We start from the raw sequence: 21,482 nt of genomic DNA on the forward strand, positions 1-21,482 counted from the left end.
ATAATTACAGGTTTCTGCAAGAAAAACTGATTTTGGGAATGAGGATGATTACTGTTGGTGCAAAAATGAGTCTTGATGTGGGACATGATTGCCTTTGTCAGTTGTGGAGTGGCAGCAATGACTTGCAGAACTGAAACCTGTCAGGACTGATGGTGGGGCCCAGCAGAACAGTAGATGGCTGCTTGAAATGTCTTCCAGGTGTGGGTTTGAAACATTGCTTTATCATTTTTATGGTTCTCTAAAGAAAGAACAGAAAATGGAAATGGAGAGTTTCTGCAAGGCCCACACTATTGTGCTTCATTGCTTCTTAGTGTTCTGATGTACTGGATGCTACGCTTTGCCTGGTAAACTGATTTCACTGAGTTGGAGCTTTTAGTGATGGAAATGGAATCTCATAGAGTGTTTTCCCTTCCCATTTAATCTAAGTCAGTCTTCCTATAATGACTACTTTAGTTTGCACAAGGAATATTGGAATCAAACACTTTGAATTTATTTTGTAGTGTTTCTATACTTCTTTTCATACATAAATCCAAGCAGAATTTGCCACAACAAATTCAAAGTACTAACCATTGTGTATCCTAATTATCTGGGAGTTATCTATATATTTAGTTGGGATTTTTTAAGATTTGGAGTTTCTCTAAGTTTTAACATGTCTGATCTAATTTTGGCTTTGCAACTTTTTTTTTGTTGAACATTATAAGGAAAGATGAAGGAAAACTCATCTTTTGAGCTGATTACATGATTGTATGAATGTGATAGATTTCAGTGAATCAATTTCAGTTGAAGAATATATCATTCGACAATCAGTCTGTCAAATGAATTCAAAAGCTTGACAAAATCTTTTTGTACAAACAAGTGATTATAAATGGGAAGCTGTTTTCTGGCATACAGGCACAGATCTATGTTTTGCAGAACAGTAAATCCACATTTTTATGTAAGGTTTATTTCATAAGAGCAACAGGTCTTGGTCTTTGACATTTTATTACCCTATGCTTTTCAAACCAACATTTAGTTGGACTTGGTAAATATTGTTGATTATTTTTAGTCATTCACAACATGCATGAATCTGTGTTCTCATGGAGGCAGTAATGCATTCATCGTAAATGATACAGAGCTTTGAGCATATTTTAACAGAAATAACCACAGTATACAGTCATTTAAAAACACATTTGCAAAATACTGTTTTGCAACAAAAATGAAATGCTAAGGCTGAATATAGACACAATATTTCAGATATGACAGATTCCACTTTTTTTTTTCTCAGTTTCTAACATTATTGTTACGAGTTGTCATGTGTAGCTGAATGCTTGGTGATTCTGAATCCTTGTGATGATGCATTCAATTTCTGCAATGAGCTTTGCACTTAGAGAGGTTGAGTAACACAGAGTTGAGTGTTGGTTTCTTGATTCCTTTTATGTCCTTTAAGTACTGGAACGGATCAGAAGTTCAATAAACTTAGGGGTCTCTCAGAAGATGTGGTGCAGGGTGGGTTTTAAAATTTGGAAGAGGGAATGCATATTTAGAGACAGTGAGTGAGAAAGACAGAGAGGCTTCACTTTCTGTGAGAAACACTTGGGGAGGAGGGAGAAAGGGGAGGGTTTCCCCCACTAATCCAGAATCTAATTTGCTGCTGGAGGCTTAATCATATCCTTGTGTCTGAGGTAATTGTTACCAGCAATTTGGGTGGTTTTACTTCATTTTCTAAAGCAGGCAAGGACAATTTGGAATAATACTTACCTCCCTGGAGCTGGTCACAGTTTTACCTCATGGAATGCCTTAGCTCATATTCTGCTTTACTCTGTGGGCCTTTTGGGGTCAGGTGAGTGCATCTCTACCAGCTGCTGAGCACAAACTGCACTTTACAAATCTAGGTATTGCTAACCAAATTAGATTACTGTAACACACATTTACAGTACACAACAGTTGTAGCAGGGCCAGCATGTTTCTGGCAGTCTCAACACAATGCAGTAATGCTTTGCTGTTGTGCACATGAGGTAGTTTGATGAGTCTTTTGGTGTGCCATTTTTCCATATATTTTGTCTGATGTTACTGATCCAATAGTTAGTTTTACTTTATCTGCTAAATAATACCTGGGATTAACAACACTATTCCTACTTTCAGTTCTTATAAGTACAAAGACAGATCTAATTTTGGTATATCTGTTTATTAAAGTGAATTTATATTTTAAAGGAATTGCACATTTGGAATTAATTTAGATAACCAGTGGACAATGCTGCTGGCTCTGCCAAAGATAGGAGCAGGCATACTTCTCTGGCTGTTTAAATAAAGACAAGTCTAGGTCCAGAAGTCCTTAATAGGGCAGTTTTGGAAGCTTGCCTCCTGTCTCTATTCCCCAAAAGTTGTATTTTGATTTTAGTATTCATAACCAGCCATTGATTTTTCCAACCTAATTTCCTCCCTGATGTATTTAATATCAAGCCAGATCTGCCATCTATCTACAAATCACCCTGGCTTTACAAGCCAGCTCTGCCATCCATCTACAAATCATAATGGCTTTAGTCAGGAAATTAGAAGTAGGCTTAATTTTTTTTGAAAGTAAAGGATTCTTAAACCACTTACTTCAGCCCTCTCTCATGACTCAGCTTGTGTTTCTATTTGTTGCAGCTCCTGGCTCGTGGACTTCATCAAGTTATAACATACAGCATATTGTAGCTGATTCAGATTCTGGCAATCAGAATGGTTGGTTGCATTTTTTCTTTTTAAAGAAAGAGTCTTCATTTTTGGGTAATAATTCTAGAAATATGCATTTTAATGACAAGGCAGTCAAAATCAATTGCATTAGAAGAAAGAAACATACAGTGTTACAACAGTACCTCTTTAATAAAGAACAGGAAACTATTTAAAATTAATTACTGATAATTAATGACTGTAATTATGTCCTGAGTTTCCTTGATATGATAAACTGTATAATCAAAACCTTTTTCTTTGTAAAAGTCCTCTCAGAATATATTACCAGAAGTAAAACTGAAGTTATAGTAAGAATAAAAATGTTGAAGTTAAATGATCTTAATTTCTGACGGATTTTGAAGATAATTCTAAAGCATCACGATTGTTCCAGTTAAGCATATGCCAAAGCCACGGCTCCCAGTGGGTTCCCGTCACAGAGGGATAATCCATCACCTTTGTCTTTGCTGCTGAGAGCAGAAATTTATGAAAATCAGCATTTGGGAGTTTACATGGACACACTGTGCCCTGAAATTCAATAGCAAATTTCAGATGCTCTGTTGATATTGATTAATGTTTACGATCACCCTATAAATATCTTGTTTCTATTATGTATTAAGCTTATAATACTTAATATAGAATATTCATCAGCATAATATATACAATCTCATGTTCTCATGCTTTGGTTTCATATGACAGTATATTTTTATGCTACTTTGGGGGTGGAAAGACCAGAGAACTACTTTTAGAAGAGGTAGGTATGCACCCAGATGGGTTTTCTAAAGCATCTGAAAAACAGCAAAGTCTTACCTTTGAACTGTGAAAAATTTTCTAGATTTGAAACTCTTGTTGGGGCTATCTTCACAAGTTTTTAATCACATAGGGCAGTATTTCCTAAAGGGAAAGATTCAGTTTATGTGTTTCTGATGTTATTGCTGGAAGAGGCACTTTCCCCTACAAATAGCTCATTGGTGCCCTCCCCAGCAGGGTGCCCTGCAGGGTTCACCCATTGAACTGAACCCATTGAAACTCCCAAGTACAGAGCTATACATTGTCAAAGAGAATTACCTTGAGCTTCTGCACATAGATTAAAAAACTAGAAGACTAAATTGTAGAAATCTTAGCTTAAAAAAAAATCTACCCTCTAAATGAAACATCATTAAAATATCAAAGTCTGAAAAAGTGTGTCTGAGATGGTAAGGGTCAAGAAAGGTACCACCTGAAAACAGCCAAGAATTATTGAGCAGACAGTGGATCTATGCACCTGGAGCACATGAGCATCAATACCAGCATTATCAGTAATGTCTGTCTGTGGTGCAAATCAGCTGTAGCAGGCAGGTTTTTTGTTTGTTTTTTTTGGGGGGGGGGGGGGGGGGGGGCTGTTGTCCCTCCAGTATTTTTCCTGAAAGACTAGATGGTCTTGCCCTTCCTTTTATGAGATCATTGCATAGTTTTGCTTGTACTTATTGCTTGTGTGTATAACTTTTATACTCCTTATAAACTAATGATGTCCTACAGAGATATTTACAAAGATGACTCAGTTTAGTTGTGTTTTGAACAGATTTCTTGTAATGTATCATTTATAGGGAAAGGAGAATTCATCTGATAGAAAAAGAAAGCTGATGCTCTACAAAATATTCTTTGCTGCCAAACCTTTCTTGCATATGGACTGGCTCTGTGTTTTGACAGTGTGTGAGGGGAATACCAGATGTCAACTAATCAATGTATACAGCACTCAAAAAATGTTTATTTACCATAAGTTAATAATTTTTTTTTTTCTGTGAGCTGCTGGAATGAGCTGTTCAACAGCTCCATTTAGTTATTGCTGGGTCTGCATCCTGAACTGAAAGGGAGGAGACCCTACTGGAAACAGAAACCTTGTATCTCTTCTCCATGAGAACATCAAGTCTTGGGGAATTAGATAAGGGTGTTGAAAAAGCGCCAAGGGAAAGTTTAAAATGTTGTTATAAATCACTACACTACATAAAAAGTCAGTCATGTACAACACCTCAGGATTTATAGATCAGAAGTATAAATTTCAAGTAAGTTAAAATTTTTCTATATAGGTAACAGAGCAGTGGACTTCGAATCACTTGGCTCTACACCAAAAAGTTTGAAGATTTTAAATATTTATCAAGATATACCTTTTAACCTTCACTCCCACTGCAAAGCAGCCTAAACTCTATCCAAATCATTAAATTAATCCTTAGTGGCCTCTTCAAAATCAAAATTTCATTTCTTTAGCATGCAAATGATACTATTAATGCTTGAAAACGTACACTACAAAACAGTCTCATCCACCTCTCTATTTTGGTCTTGTTTGAAATCTTCAGCACTGGTAAACTATAGACACAGGACATAAAATGTAATTTCAAATTAATTATTGCAGTTAGGTGGCAAGAACTAGCTGTATTTGAAGGATAAAAAGATTAGTCTTTTTATCTGCTTTATGCTGCTGAAAAGCATATGTGGACATTGTAAAATGAATGCTGTAGGAGGAAAATGTATAATGCTATGAAAGATTTTACTATGGCTTTGATTCTGCGGTAAGTTTTGGGATTGCCTCTTTTAACACAGTTCAGGAGAGTCAGTTTTAGAACAGGGCTGCTGAGTTCTTCTCTTGCCTAGAGAACTTGGTGCCAGGAGAACCCTGGGGTCACCCTGGCTCCAGCTCAAGTGCCCTGGTTCACCTCCTGAACTTGGGTTTTCAGTGGCAGCTGCTTGGTGAGAGGGACTTGTAGGTTCCCCATCCAAGTACCCAGTGCCCATGGCTGTGTTGAGCAGGATTTTGTAACCTCTCTGTGAGTGCACCTTCTTGAGGTGCCCCATGCTGGGGGAGCTGAGGTCTGTGCACAGCTCTGCTGAGGCTGCATCTCCCTGAGTAGCCACAGCCTGGGTGCTGCTGGTGCCTGGCTCGTGCTCCCCACCCACCCTGCACCTCCCAGCCCTGGGTGCCCAGCCTGTGTGTGGCATTAGTGAAAGGTGGCACTGGGGTCTCTGCCACCTTCTTGTCCAAGCTTGGGAGGTCACTTGAGGCTGAGCCTGGAGCACTGCCAAACCTAGCAGCCAGAAAGGTGAAAGCCTGGGCTGTTGGCATGACCTGGAAGGGGAGCTGAGCAGTCCTGGCACCTGCTGCTACCCTTCTGGATGCCAAAACAGGCAAGTGAACATCATCATGTTATGGCTTTTCCCCCTGGCTCTTGCCTTAGTTTCAGCTACATGGGTGGCTGCAGGATGGCATTGGGCAGGAGAAATGCTCTGCCCACAGTTATCCACAGGGAGTTGTCAGCAAGGAGCTGGGAACTGCAGCTTCTGAGAGTGTCCATGGGGGTCTGGGCAGTCTGCTGGAGTGAGGGGAATGCCTGAGAGCAGCCCAGAGACCTGAAACCCCAGCAGACAAACCCCTTCTGCTTCTGTGCCCCTGGGCTCTGATCACTTCACCTTTCTCTGTTCAGCCCAGCCACTTTGGCTTTTCTCCATTTGGAGATATGTTTTAAAAACATCTTCCTATGCTGAGTTTAGAAACTTTTTGATCATCTGCTGTGAAGTTAGGAAGTCCAGGCAGGTCTAATGGAAACCTGAGGCCAAGCTGGAGTCCTGTCACAAACTGTCAGGTCCTTAAGTTTTCATGCAATTAAAATGAGTAAAGATGCTGATGAGAATAATTGAATGATGTAGAGAAGGGCTAATGCTAAGTAACCTGAAAGACATCTCTTATTAAATGGGTTCCTGTTCTGGTTTTGGGACAGGTTCCATATTTTGGGAAGCTTTAGTTCAAATCTAGACAGCCTGTGGTCAGTCTTTTGCTGCTTATATGAAAAGAGAAAGGCCTCATGGAGTTATTGCAAAGCTAAATGAAAATTCTTTAATTGCTTCAGGAAGAGTTGGAGTTGAAATGCTTCAACACTTTATGATTTTGGGAAATTAACATTTACTTTAGACTCAGAAATCTTTGTGCTGTATTTTTGCATGCCAACTTTCCTTCAAATATTTACAATGCTTTCAAGGTAAGTGAACTAGAGTAGTGTTGAAAACTGAACAAGGACATCCAAACAAGTGCTTGTTATGGTTGATTACTGCCTTTGTACCACATTATCAGAGCAATATTTTGACATATTGAAAAATAATAATACTTCAAAATACTTAGCTAAATTATTAAAATGGTTAGTATTGCTTAATTTATTGATTTTGATAACACTATAATTTTTCCTCTTCTGTCACAAAAGTAATACCAGCTTCTCTGGTAGGCTAGAGCACAGTGAGCTGGGGAGGAGCAGAGAGGGGATGATTGGACAGGAAAATGTTCTGGTGCTCTCCAGCCTATACCCAGCTCCTCATAGACCCAAGTATGAGGTTACAGCTGAGGCAATTGTGAGAATCTTTGTGATGGTTCTCTGCTCTCTATGCTGAGGTGATCTCAACACTGGGAAGAATTTTTTACTAAGTAGTAACTTGCCTATAATATTGTTGACTAAGTTTTGAAGTGTCATGTTGGATGGAAAGGATTTTGATTATTGTTTTACCACACAAATCCATTATGAAGACCTGAAAAAAATTGTTCTTAGTTCTGTTCCCTAACAAAGTATTCTTAAATAAAAGCTAATTATAGTGGTTTTGATCTTAAATATGCACACACAGGTAAGGTCAGTACTGTTTTGGTAAGCATATCTGTCAATGAATGCACAGGTTTGAGAAGGATGTAGATATCAGAGCTGAGCTGTAAAGCCACAGTCCTACTGGAAAGTAGGCATTTCTTGTAAATGGAAATTATTGAAATTACATTTCTGAATTACTGACAAAATAAGAAAAGCAAACATGTATTTGGTCACATTGTCTTTTTAAAATAGCTTTCTTTTACCCATATCCACAGATCAATAAAAGATACAGAAAAGATAACAGCTATTGTACTTACAGCAGGGAGGTTCCTTCAAGCTCATCCTTTTCACAAAGCAAGCAAGCAAAATTTTTTTACATTTTTTATACCTATGACATAATCTTTAAAATATGATATGTGGTAGCATGTTAGCAAGTCATGTTATATATTAATAAAAAACTTTGAAAATATTATAATATTTGGGTATGAGGAAAAAAGACTAATTTAGTTGAAAGATTTACATAAAACCATACTCTTGTTGATGTTTGATCCCAGATTTAACATCATGTGTCATGGGATACCATTCAAAATCTGTGCTTGTCAGTATTCCTGGATGTTGGGGATAAAAGAAGCACACTCTTGTCTGAGATCTGGGAGTTATGGTTTTTGCCCTGTAAGATCACACTGACTGCTCAGTCATTTTTTTCCGAGGATCTAATTCTGTTTGATACATTTCACAACTCCTTGAACAATCACTCCAAGCTCTTTGGCCCCCACCCTGCACTCAGGCTGATCCCTGACCACAGAAGTTGAGCCACTGTGACTGCTGCCCTGTGACCCTGGCCTTGTGCTGGTGTTTCTTTACATTTTGAGAATTTCAAGATTGTTTAACTCACACACAACGTCCATTAGAAATGTCTAGGTAAGGAACAGCACTAGATTTCTGTGAGGGTAAAAATCCACTCTGAGGTGGGAAAATGCTCTGCTGAGGGTTGGGTAGATACAGAGCAGAATGGAGACTGTGTAGATTGCATCTAGTGCCATAGAGGGCATGTGAGATGGACCATGGGTGAACTGAGGTTCCAGGCAAAACTACTGAGCTTTTAGATCATGCTGTTCCCTTCTCCTGCTCTGGGGACAAAGCTTTCTGTAGAAGGAATTTAAGAAGATCGAGGGAAAGCAAAGCAAAGGAATTATCTTTGGTACTACATGGCTCCCAGCAAATCATTTCGCTTGAAGTTACAACTGTTTGTTGGAAAGACCTACTTTTGGGAATCTTAAAGCTATAATCAGAGGAGAATCTGAATTTTTCTAATTTTTTTCTGTAGCTAGTATGGAGATTAAGCATATTTACTCTATGATGAAATTTCAAGTTTTGAACTGGTTTGATATAAAACCAATTTATAAATATCAACAATATTTCTATAGTTGATCAAAAAATATTAAATTCAAGCTAGTTTGAAAAGAATGTCATTTTCTTGTTGAAATCAATGGAATTGAGCTTCTCTTTTAACTTCAGTTTTCTCTGTCGGCAGAGATATTTTAAAATTTCTAGAAAGAGAAACATGATGGTAAATTTAAAAAAGAGAAGAATGGAGAAAAACTTACTGATGAAAATGTTGATCATTAAGGAGAATTTTTCTTAGTCAAGGTCTTGTTCTATCAAGTGTTGGCTTTGCTGTGTTTTATTGAATCATGGGGCAACCACCATATGTCCCTGAGTTTCATACCCTTTATATATCTAGAATAATCATCCTCCCACCTACTTGCCTAACAGTTTGCCAGAGATGCTCTGCTTTATGTAAATATAATACTTTGTATTATACTTCATATTTAATGTAAATAAAGTAACTTGCTGTGTACTAACACATAGAGAGAGTCAGATTGACATTTTAGAACCTGGATAAATAACTCATACTAATAACCCTTCTACAGACAGCATCTGCTATCCATGTGAATAACTTCTGTACAACTTGGCCATTTTTCTAACACTTGTACAATTAGCATGGCATATGTCAGAGTACCAGGAGTTCGTATTAGTATTTTTTGAAAGACCTTATGATGAATATTGACATGTAGGTTTTTTCTGCTGAGCTAATACATAACAGATCACTATCTATGCATACCTGCTAGTACTATAAACCACCTAAGGAATTTTAGTTTAGATCTCTGTGTTGTTGTGGGGATCAGTGATTTTTGGATTCAGAACCTGTCTCAGCCACAAGTTATTTTTTGAGATGGTTTTTCAGAAAAACAAAATGGGATTTTTGCATTGTTTCCTCATTAGTGAAGTTGTTTGCATATTTATCTGAAGCTGAAAGTTTTAGTAATATAGTCAATGAGTGCTTATATGTTAATTTACAGAGGTGTAGGAATACTAAATTGGTTTATCCACAAATATAAAAGGATGAGACTGTATAATGGGCATTCACTGATACAACAGCAAGACAGTCTTATGAATTAAGATCTCAATTTCAAAGTATTTAGAAATTAAATGGGTATTCTCTTTTATTTGTCCCTGGAAATTGTCACAGGCATCATAATGATTAGTGTTTTCATAAGAAAAATATTAATTACTTAAAAGAATGTGCTGGTTCCTTACTAGACCTTCCAATCATTCTTTCTAGTTTACACAGTCTATTACTCTAGAGGATGAAATCCAGAAGTCTTCACTCAGTATTTATGCAGTTTCAATTGAAATCAAAGCCCCACTAGCTTCAGTAGGACTTTTACCTAAACCAATTTCTGAATAAGCACTTCAGAATCTGGACCCTAGTGGAAATATGTAATCTGAATTTAAAAAGAATTGCTCTGAGTATACAGAAAACTATAAAGTTCAGCAGCTGAAGAAGAGAATTCACAACATCCTAGGTTTTAAATTATTAATTCCTATGAATTTGTTATCCTCTACTTTCCTTCAAAACTTTTTACTGCAAAGGAGATTATCCTTGATGCTGTTGGGTTTCTGTCAGAGATGCTTGCAGTGCTCTTCCCCAGCAAGTGGGTCTGGTTACTCTTTGCTAACCAGTCCCCTGCTTATGCCACACAGCCCCAGAGAGCCCCAGGTCAGCTGGAGTTCCTTGAATTGGATGAAGGATGAAGGACTCATCCAGGAATAAGGCCTCGTGCTTATGAGTTGGCACAGAGCCAGGGCTCCTCTGTGCACCTCAGGTGAAGGCTCTGCTTGGATGCATTCAAACTTTGAACAGTAAACTTGAATAGTAAAAAATATGATAAATATTATTGGTCTATATGCTAATGCTCCTGTATTTGTTGTTGCCTGCAATATTTCATGTCTATTTAAAGGTAGGATTCAATATTTGATCTTATCTAAGGCTAAGCAAGAAGGGAATTGCACAATATGCACATTTCATCAGCCTTCATCTTCCCTGTTTTCCTTATTTTCAAGCAGCAGTGATTTGGCTAGAAAAATATTCCTTTGTGTGAATGACTTTTCCCACAGTAGTCTAAAATAAGACCAGATTAATATGGAATTTCCTGGATTTTTTGAGTTTTTTGACTCTGACAGTATTCAGTATTGGCAATACTGCCCTTGTCCAGCTAGGTGACAGACTTAATATGGGTGACACATTTATATAGAGCCCTATCTGGGTCACCAAGTTACTGATTTGATAATTTAATGGTATCCAAAGAATATCTTTCTTTTCTTTGCTGCCTTATGGGAGCATGTTCTCTCTCAGGATAATTGCCTCATGAAGGTCCAGCCTTTTCCCAACGTTAGGGAAGAGAAGTGCTCTAAGACAAATGAAGTTAGCAAATATCTCTGATTTATGTGGTATGGTTGTTTCACTCTCTATAAATTTCTAGATATATCAGTGTTGGAACAAAGGAGTAGTTCAGAGTATATTATGTAAATAAAAAAAAAAATCAAAATCATCAAGGAAAACTTTATTTAATCAAACATTTTGAAAGAAACACTATTGAGTATGGTAATGCTCTCATTTTCCTTTGTGTGCACTTTGTTTGCATTTCATGGGACTTGGAGTACTGAATTCTGCATTCATATGAGCTGGAATGGGTGATAAAGTAGAGTAGTGAATATTATCAGTATTTGGCATTTGGAAACCAAAATATATATTTTGGTTCAAGTATAAGTGTGACTTGATGTGTTTGTTTCCTACTTCTATAAGTGTAGCTCACCACATTCTTTTTTCAACAGAACTCATTGTCACAAGTTCTGAATCCCAAGTCCTAAAGACTTTGGTTTAATGGGTTCAGATTTTTTGGTTTAGAGAAATTAAGTCTTGCAAAAAGTTGTTTTACAGGAACCTAGTGGAATAATAAATGAAAAACTGGACACAATAGTAGGATGAGCACAGCCTGTGTATATTTAAGAATTTGGGTCTAAACCTGTTACTGAAGATAACAAACTTCAAAGTGAGTGTGCTGTATTATCCAGAGAGCCATATGGTGCTAACAACTTTGCTACTTGGATCAGTCTACCACTCAGATGACAGACAAGTAAGAAAATGGAACTTGATCATTTGTGAAGTTAGTGAAAGGTCTGACACTGAGTTTGATCAGAAAATACAGGACCTTTGCTCCCTGCCTGATACTTTCTACAAAACCTCTGTATTTTGAAAAGTCTCATACTGATACTTAACATCTTTGAAAATGTGTATATATATTTAGAGAAGTAAGAAATTATAAACATATGAGAAAATGGAAAGAAAACCCCCCACAAAATTAGAATAGTCTCTGAGGGCATGAGGAAAAAGGCCTTTATTTTTAGCAAATTATTATGTTTTATCTTATGATGTTCTTAGTAGTTCTTTTAATCCCCTTGGTCTTAAATGGTATCAGTACTACAATATACAATCATCCAATACACATTAGGAAGCTGTAAAAAATAACTGCCTTCTTCAAACGTTTTCTAATAAACTTAAATTTAGAAGTGTTCTCCATTCCTTAGTACAAATAAAACAGAAGATAAGTTTTCAAAAAAAAGTAATTTTTCAAAATTAGTTGTTGAATTGAATTTGCTCTTTTCTATAGTCAGGTGATAAAATCAGATTAGTCTGTGTGGGTTTCTCTTTCAGTAGCATAGGGAATCCTCCATAATGACCGAAGCAGTTAATGAGCAGTGATAGTTTCTTGTGCCATTCCTTCTGAACACCATTTTGTTCTGTACTGGAGTCAGTTAGAAAAAAACCTTTGAAATACAGAAGTGAAGCGCAAGAACTGGAAATTTACTGGTCATTTTTCATTAGCTATTTCTCTGCAGTATGGAATAGCATCACATGATGACCAAAAACTGCCTAAAGCCTGTCTGGGAGGCAATATAGGTGCTACAGAATCCAAGGAGTTAGTGTACTGAGGGAGAATTTGATCCAAAATGGGAAGGTATTGCATGAATTCTTAAAATCATACTTTTCTCTTTTTTTCTATAGGTAGGCTGGGGATATTTTTAAAATCCTCCCACCAACCTGCCAAATCACAGGATGGAGTTACTCAGTGTCTCCTTTCCATTGAATGTTTTGCCACATGCAAACTTTCCTCTTCTGTCTCAGTGTACTTGTGTGTTTTGCTAGGCTTACTTTCAAAGGCAGGTATTTTGCTAACATATGAAACTGCAAGGAAACTTAATCATATAAATGACAGAGTTCAGAGTCACAGGTCTAATGTCTTTGTCTAGGGGTACATTTCTTATCATGGTGTGGTGTGATTATGATAGGAATTGCTTTTTATTGTTTTATTCCCTGCAAATTCAGCTCAAAGAAAACTAACTAATTATAGGTTCTAATTATAATGGATTTTTTTTCTCCTCATTTTGTGTGGATTAGAACCAAACTGAATTATAATATCTCTGATTTCTTTTCTTTGCCTTAGGAATAGGGGAAGGTTAAATGTATCCAACAGCATTTTCTCTGTGGAAAGAAGCTATCACAGAGTGAATTGCAGCTGCAAATGTGTGACACCAAAAGCCCTTTCATCCTGACTCACAGCTTGTGTCAATAGCTATTATCCCTGGACTAGTAGTTTGCAGTTCATGTCAAAAGCACCTGATGTGTTGCTGGAACCATGAAATAGATCAACTGATAATGAAGTTTACTGCTGGTTTACAAAGTTTCCTAATCTAGCTATATTAATAATTCCTTTGAATCCAGGTGATTTTGTCAGAAGAAAACAGTCTCAGTGTAGATGTTTAAAGGGACACAGAAGGAGATGAGGCTGTTTTTCTATGACAGAGTACCAGTTTTAAAGCTTTGCCTACTTTGCTTACTTTGAAATGCCAGCAGATTGAACTTGTTATTATTGGGTCTCTTTCTGTTGATTTCAATAGTCTTATCTAGAAGTAATAAAAAACTCTGTCCAAAACAAAACAGAAAAAGCCAATCAAAACCTGCAAAAGCAAGAATGCATGTTTTTTAGAAAAGGTTAACTAGGAAGCTTTGGTATTTATTGAACAAAAAATATAGGTAGGATATTTCATCATTGGTTTTTTTGGGGGGTTCAAAATTTTTTTCATAACTTTTCTGCTGAAGAACTGATAAGTAAAATTTCCTTGTTTAATGACTGGACAAATACTAAATAACTCTACTCATAATTTTATTTCATTGAAATTTTATTCTTATATTCTCTTAGTAGAATTTCAGATATCACTACTTGCTTTCATGGGGCTAAAATATTTCCTGGGTGATACTGCAGGCCACAATGGTTTGATGTATTTCAGTTCCATTTCAATATTACAGGAACGCTTCTTGGGCTGTTCTACCCTGTACCCTCCAATCTTAAATGAAACTTTTCCAGCTCCACTAAAGACATAGAATTTAAATGAATCATAGAAAACATTAAATAAGACTTCATATTTTTCCCCATTAGTTTGTGTTGGATGAGTAAGAGGTGCTCTGTATCTTGTATCAAGCCAGGCCTATCTGTATAATCCTGTAGTTTGATCTGAGCCCACAGCAACGGGAAGCAGCTCATGCTGGGCACTGTTTTATGCTCATGGTAATCTCACTGTGACACATGTACTTTAATCTGTCAATGACTCGTGCTTGACACAGACTTGAATTAATGTTACCAGAATTAAAAGACTAGGAACACCTTTTATTTTTAAAATAGACAAGCAAAACAGGCAGAGAGTTGAATGCCTCTAGCCAAGACAATATATCAAAGAATGTTCTGTGAGATAGACCCAAAGATCAGGTGCTCTTGCCATGAGGGAGAGCAAATTTTTTTGGAAAAACTATATACAGAAATCCAGAAAAACTAAACAAAGCCATTTATTCTCCTCCCTCTAGAATGAGAACTGCAGTAGGAGATGATTAGGTTTGCATGCAATGGCCATAACCAGGCTGAGGCATGGCGAATTAATGCATAGGCAATTTCTGTAGCAATCACTAAACACAGCAAAGATGCCAGACAAACACAGCAGAGATGTGTCTTTTGTTTCAAAAAGAGAAGCTTGGTGCCTGACAAAGGGTCAAATGAGTGTCATGCTGCTGCTGCTGTCATGGTCTGGCCAAATTTGTGACATCTCCTTCTCTAAGGGATGATGTTGGAAGCTTTTTAGGTTTCAGGTCTACTTCATATTAGTAACTGAGAGGGTCTGTGTTGATCCCACAGATGTTTAGATGGTTACTCTTGCTTCCAGATCCAGCAGGCTGTAACTGGGCAGTATTCATAGAAGAGAGGGGGATTTACATGTGTCTCCCAGCCAGGGAACTCCTGGGAACTCATTTTTCCCTTTAACTAGATAAAACCAAGAATATGATGATACTATTTATCAGCATGTTATGGTTGTGCCCATAAAACTGACACAGGAAGCTGGCCTGCTTGGTCATCAGGTGAATGTTTACTGAGCTAAATCCTAAATAATGACTGTTGACTTGTATTGGGACAAATATCCAAATGAAGCTAGGGCGAATTTCCCTTGAAGAGCAGCTTCTGAATTTTATGTGTTTTGCTTTGGAGAAATATTCGTTGGTGGTATTTATGCAAGACCAATTTTGAGGTTTCATTAGAATCTGAAAAAAACCCCAAACAATACCTGTCCCCCACGTTTTTACTAGGAAAAAAAGATCTTTAACTTCCAGAAGCAAATTATCTTTTTAACTCTCTTGCTTCCCTATTTTCTTGTCAAGGTTAAAAGAGTGGAGTGTACTGGAGTCAGGAAAGCTCAGTGTCTGTTGGAGGTGAAGTCACCAGCATTGCATTTCTCCACCAGTCACAACTGATAAGTTCAAAACCACATCAGGTGAGGTTATTGTACCCTTGACTTGAAATGTGAAAGCCAATGCATGTGCAATCACATATCCCTGTTAAACCTCTTCCTTGTCAAATCACATATCACTAATAAGTTTTTAACTGTGAGCTTGGCTCTTTAAATTGTCAAATTTTTTCTGCATTCATATGGTACAAACAGATAGATAAAATACCAATGTTATGGTCAGTTCTGCATTTTAGGTTGAAAAAGTGCATATAATTTTCCTTTTTACTCAAAAAGAATTGCTAGCAAATCAAAATAGAAAACACAAGCAAACAGAAGAGGGAATATTTGAACAAGTGCATGCAAAATAATTATTCAGCACTGCAAACTAGTCTTTTGCAAAGCTTTAAATAATATATGTACAGAGATTAGAAATCCCTGCAAGGAAGTTTTTAATTTTTTCCTGTATGCTTCTCTCCAGTATTTTCTTTGAAGCTCACATGGCATATCTTTTAGCATATTCAAAATGATGATTTTACATCAAAAACTGCAGCCAAGCCAATACTTTTCCTTCAACTGGTTGTTCAAAGGGGAAAAAATTGTTAAAATTTGTTTTTTAAAAACATTCTGCTTTGTGTTAGTCAACGTGCGATATTCTACTTCTCTTGCTCTCTCTCTCTTGCTCTCTCTCCTTTTCTCCTTTTCTTTTCTCTGCCTGTTTTTTCTCCGCCTGTTTTTTCTGTCTTGTTTTGGAAATAAACACCTGTCCATGCAATAGATTGTTTTTAAAAGATATCTCTGTATTTCTTCAAATGTCGCATTCATTGAAAATATTTTTGCTGTTAAACATGGTAAAGAAGAAGATCTTTTTTTTAGGTAATGAATTGCCATAGTGGTTAAAAATCCAACAATTCTTCGTTGGAAAGTACTAGTAAATGACACAAACTTTTTGTGTTAAAATATTCTTTAGTTGAATTACAAAGAATTCCAAATTTTGTGTTACAAAATTCTTTAGCTGAATTCAAAGTATGTGAAAGAAAGTGCAGAATGATCAGGGGTTGGAAACAAAACTAGAAAAACAAAGGTATAAAGACATACTATATTAAGCCCTGCGGCATTGCACCTTATTTATACAACAGAGGATGTCTACAGAATAAGCAACCAGCACAACAGAGGTATGACTAATAGATAGGTATGAATCAGTGGATTTGTATTCTCCTCACACATCCCTCTTCCCAAAAGCAGAGAAAATGAAAGAAACCCCCTCCTGCGCTTTCTCACACATTCATCCTTTTCAAACCTGATGCTCACAGTTATGATAGTTAAATTTTAGCTTTGGGCAGCCCAGGGTACTAATCTTGCATGACCTGTTCCAAATGAAATCATGCCCTTATGACTCATTTGCTTTCCCTGTCTAATTTTTTTTCTCTTTGAGGATCCTGTATCCAAAGACTCTTTCTATCAAAATAATAATAATTTAAAAAAACCTAGAACCTCTATCTTGTTGCTATATATTTAAATATGAAGAGCAAGAGCGTAGGTTTCGATATTGTGGAATCTGGATTACTTCTAGATCACAGTTTTCCAGCTTCAATTTAGTTGCATGGAAGGACATTTTCTTGATACCTGGTTTATCACTACCCCTGAGTGCCAATAAATCAATATCTAATTGCAGTGCTGTTAAAATCAATTGATAAATTTTTTTTATAGTTCTCATAGGGAGGCAACTACTAAGAATAGGAAGTACCATCTCTGCCATGATAAATCACCCCCAGGAAAACTGGCTTATCCCAGCTCAAGGTGGCCACAAAACCAACATTCCAGTAAGTAGCTTTGTCTCTAAAAATGTCCCAGCTGTTTTATCACTAATTATTCATGTAAATTCAGATCTTCCAGGGTTTTTTTACAAATGCAGTGCTTATGGATTACTTGGAGGTACATATATGGGTTTCAGCCTTTCACAATACCTCCTCACAAAAAAAAAAAAAAAATATATTTTTTTATTCTAGAAGATATACATCACTATAACTGGTTTGTGCCTTAAATGTGCTTTTCTGTGCAGCTGGGGTTTGAGAAGGATTCCAGTGATTCATTGGCCTTGTCGTGGATCTCGTACAATAGTAGCACATTAACCTTGGTGGAATATGTTAAAAGAACAGGGTCTTGACCTTGCAAACGTTGCTGCATGTGCCAGGCTTCCCCTGCGGGACTCCCTGCATCTCCCCTGGAAAATGCCTAACACCATATACGGGAGTATTGATTTTGCAGGGGGAATAATGTTAGGATACAAACCATACTCTGCTACTTATCTTGCCTTTCTAATGTAATACAAAAGCCCTGCAATCTACTTTCAGCTGTGATTGGAGTTAGCAGATGAATACAGGGGGCTTCTGTAAAGGATTGTTGGTTTTACCCAACCTCCTCGTGCTTAGCTGTTGTTGTTTGCCTCTGTAATTAATGACAAAATGTTTTTCTCATGTTTCTTATCTATGGTTGGCTAACTCCAGACACAAATGCCAGATCTGATGAACCTGAAAGGGAAAGTAGGTGGGAGCAAATTTTCCGAGAGTGTTATTCTAGTTGACAGGTCTGCCTCTTGTGACATTAATAATGCTTCACAAATGTTGATATAAATCAAGATAAAGCCAGAAGCAAACCATAGGCAGGATGGGGAGCCTTGGCTCTGCAGTTTTAGCATCCCCAGAGCTGATAGAAAGACTGCAGCTTTCAGCTGTGAATACCTTCCTTCTTATTCCAGAAGCTTGTACAATAATATAGGTTCTACATCTGCCTGTATATATGAATCAGGCATCCCCAGGGCTAAATCAGCAAACTTGATTGAACATTTGATCCAAAATACAGTGGCTAAAAAAAAAAAAAAAAAAAGTATTTTCCTTCACTTTGGTGGGCTCAATCTCAGCATGTCCCTGAAATCTAATTCTCTGGCAACTTCTGTGACTTTGCAGGTCCACATTTCTGGAGCACTTTGGTATCAAAATACCAGCTTGGTACTTCAGTCCTTATGTAAGGAGGCACATCTTAGATTTACAGAAATAAGAATGTAGCTGGCAGTCTTTCAGAGTTTATGTGCAAAATAAGTTGGTTATAGGCCTTATGCTGCTTCTGGAAGTAATGACAAATATTAGTTCCTCTTGGTACTGCAGAGCCCCTCTCTAGCTTTTGTTTGTGGTGAAGTGCTCTGTCTGAGATTAGCAAAGAACAGGGCAATCTACAAAGTACACAGGAGAGGAATGAGCCTGGAGCCAAGGTAAGTGTTTGCAGTACTGTGTTAGAGTGCCTGCCTAATAATGAGGTGCCTTTTGGAAGTGAAGGGCGTTACCTCTCCTGAATGTAGAATTCTGTTCCTAAAATATGTTTTATAACACCTGCAGCTGCTGATTTTGCTTTTCTGCTGCTGTATGGTTAAGACAGCAAACACCAGAGGATAATATTTTGGCAGGAACTACTCTGTCTGCACTTTTTCTTCCATGGAAGATGCAGGAAGGTCAAAAGATTTCAAGGGAGGTTTTGTGAACAAGAGAGCTGCATGTTCCGTAGTGGAAGGTGGATACCACAGCAGCATTTTAAGAAATTGGCATTGTTTCATTTTTCTGTGAATCTTCTTGCAAAGCCTTGTCTTCCACTAATGTGTGGAGCTCTTTCTTGACAAAGAAAATTTTTAACTCTAAAGCCATTTGTCCATCTGGATGAGTAGTCGAACTCTGCTCACTTAACCTCCTGCCCAACTTCTCTCTCTCCACTCTTTCCCTTTCTGACTGGTCTCAGAGTCTTTTCTCACTTAAGCTCTTTTGCAAATGGAGAGAAAGATCATCTTTGCTTTTTACCATTCCTGACAGCTTTTACTCCTGGAATCTGTATCCAAACTGCACTGGGTTCCCAACACCCACCTCAGTCCCTTCTTTGCCTTGCTAAAGCCTCCATTAAAGCAGTATGTATCTCTAAGCAAAGGCATGATCTTTTCAATTAACAGTGAGATTTGATCTAAGTTCTAGGGCAGTAATGCCCTCTTTGATGTACTTGTCGTCTACATTGTTTGGGTACCTGTACCAAAGAGGGATGTTGCTCCAAATCTGAACACTAAGGATAGTAAATGCATGGAAAAAAATGCCCTTGAACTAGACCTTGAACTTCCCAGGAAACCTTCATTTACTTCCATCAAGGTATAGGGAAAAGGCAATTAAATGGTTTAACATTTGCACTGTCTGCTGAACTGCAGTTGTTGAGTTTAATGCAGCATTTGCACCTAGCTGAGTAAATCAGCTGTGCAGCAGGTTGAGCTTCTGATTATAATAGGATAGGACAATACCCTACCTGTAAGACATGAAGCCACATCTCCAACAATGTGATAAGACTGAAACAGAGAAAAAGGAAAAAAAAATTAAATCCCTCTGTCCTTGAGGAAAATGGACGTTGTGGAGACATTGGAAATCTATTTGGCTATTCTGCAGTAAAGCAAGAGCACAACCCTTGTTGACTCTTTCTGGGCAAGATTTCTGATCACAGCTATTACAGAATGATGGAACTCTGTGGCATGGAAATTTCTCTCCATGTCCATGTCTCTTTTGATGGACGTGGAAGCATTTGAACATTGGAAATATTGCCCTTAAAACACTTCCTTGGTTTGTGACCTTTAGTACATTTTTCTGATATTACTAGAGTTAAAATTTGTAGTTTTCAGATGTGGGCAAATTTCTCCTACATTCTTGGATTCCAGCCAAGTTTCCTGTAATTTTGGTTTACCTTCATCGGGTCCTTAAGATTCCAGGGAACAGACTATGACAATTTGAAAAGGGTTTAGCTTCATTTGGAGTTGTCTACCAAACTATGATTGTCTCTGTTCCCCTAACTATTACTTCAGTCCTCACTTGAAAGAAGAATTTGCGACTTTCTATTGCACATGTTACAATGTAAAATTGTCTTTTTCATGCAATCTTTGAACATTTCACTATTTTATATTATTAATTTACTTTCTTTTTCTTTAAATGTAAATAAACCCCAACAACAACATCAGATGATGGATTCTCTTCATTTATATAACCTTGACTTTACCAGGTGCATTTCTCCCAGAAAGGCCTGGCAAGCCCCAGGGTTCTCATTTTTCTTGTAATCTCCTTTCATTGGCATCTAAAGTGGCATTAAGTATACCGACATTTTGACCTTGAAGTCTTCTCAATAGAACAGAAAAGCAAGACCCCTTAAATAATAAAAGAGGCAGTTCATACTTGTATGGTTTTAAAATAAGATCCCATTTATTTTCAAATGCTGTGATGATTTTTCAGTGTCTACATTTACTGACTTTTTGGAGACTTAGAAGTTTGTTTCTCTCATCTCCTGAAAACACAACCAAAGTCTGGAAGGAATCTTCTTTTTTAAAAAAATGCAGCCCATTTTCATTTCTGGAAATGCTAGTTTTCGTTCACCATCTATACCCTTTCATTCTTTCTATAATAACCCATCCCCTTTTTCCTATTACTTTTTTTCCTTTTTCCTGACAAAATGCTTTGTGTTTCATATTGCCATTCTCCATTTTGACTAAAGATCCTCTAGCATTTTGGATATTCAGTATTAGTCCTTAACTGCTCACTGCACAGACTTCATAAATACTATATTAGCTTTCTCTTTAACAAAAATGCCCTATTTTTATTAAGAGTACAGTGATGAAAACTCATGTAATTTACTTTTGGTACAGTCTCTCATTAAGAGAAATGGAAAGCTGATTTTATAGTCTGAATTGGTACCTTGATAATATAATAGCATATGTCTCATTGACAGAACACAATAAAATATATTTCATTGATACAACACCCCAGTTTCATTTTAATAAGTAAAGAGTTCACAGTAGTCCAGACAATTCATTCTGTGATCAAAGTGTTGGCAGAGACTTAAAAAACGTTGCCTGCTGGACATATTCTCCTGCATTTCTCTATGGCACATAAAGCATTTAGGACTAATTACCATTGTCACCTTTAGAAACCATTGAAAAATTGGAAAGAGAAAAATTCAGACACC

The 21,482-nt window shown here is 37.2% G+C and overlaps 1 long non-coding RNA gene across 1 annotated transcript in view; it reads left to right on the top strand.

The window, feature by feature from the left end:
* LOC143694639 (uncharacterized) overlaps positions 1-21,482 on the top strand; it is a 296,382-nt gene that overhangs the window by 93,495 nt on the left and 181,405 nt on the right. The window contains exons 2-3 of the long non-coding RNA XR_013183243.1: positions 15,388-15,500; positions 17,163-17,275. This is a non-coding gene — a long non-coding RNA (uncharacterized LOC143694639). The remainder of the gene's footprint in view (positions 1-15,387; positions 15,501-17,162; positions 17,276-21,482) is intronic.

Source organism: Agelaius phoeniceus, chromosome 8 (genome assembly GCF_051311805.1).
Source record: "Agelaius phoeniceus isolate bAgePho1 chromosome 8, bAgePho1.hap1, whole genome shotgun sequence".
In the NCBI taxonomy this organism is placed as follows: domain Eukaryota; kingdom Metazoa; phylum Chordata; class Aves; order Passeriformes; family Icteridae; genus Agelaius; species Agelaius phoeniceus.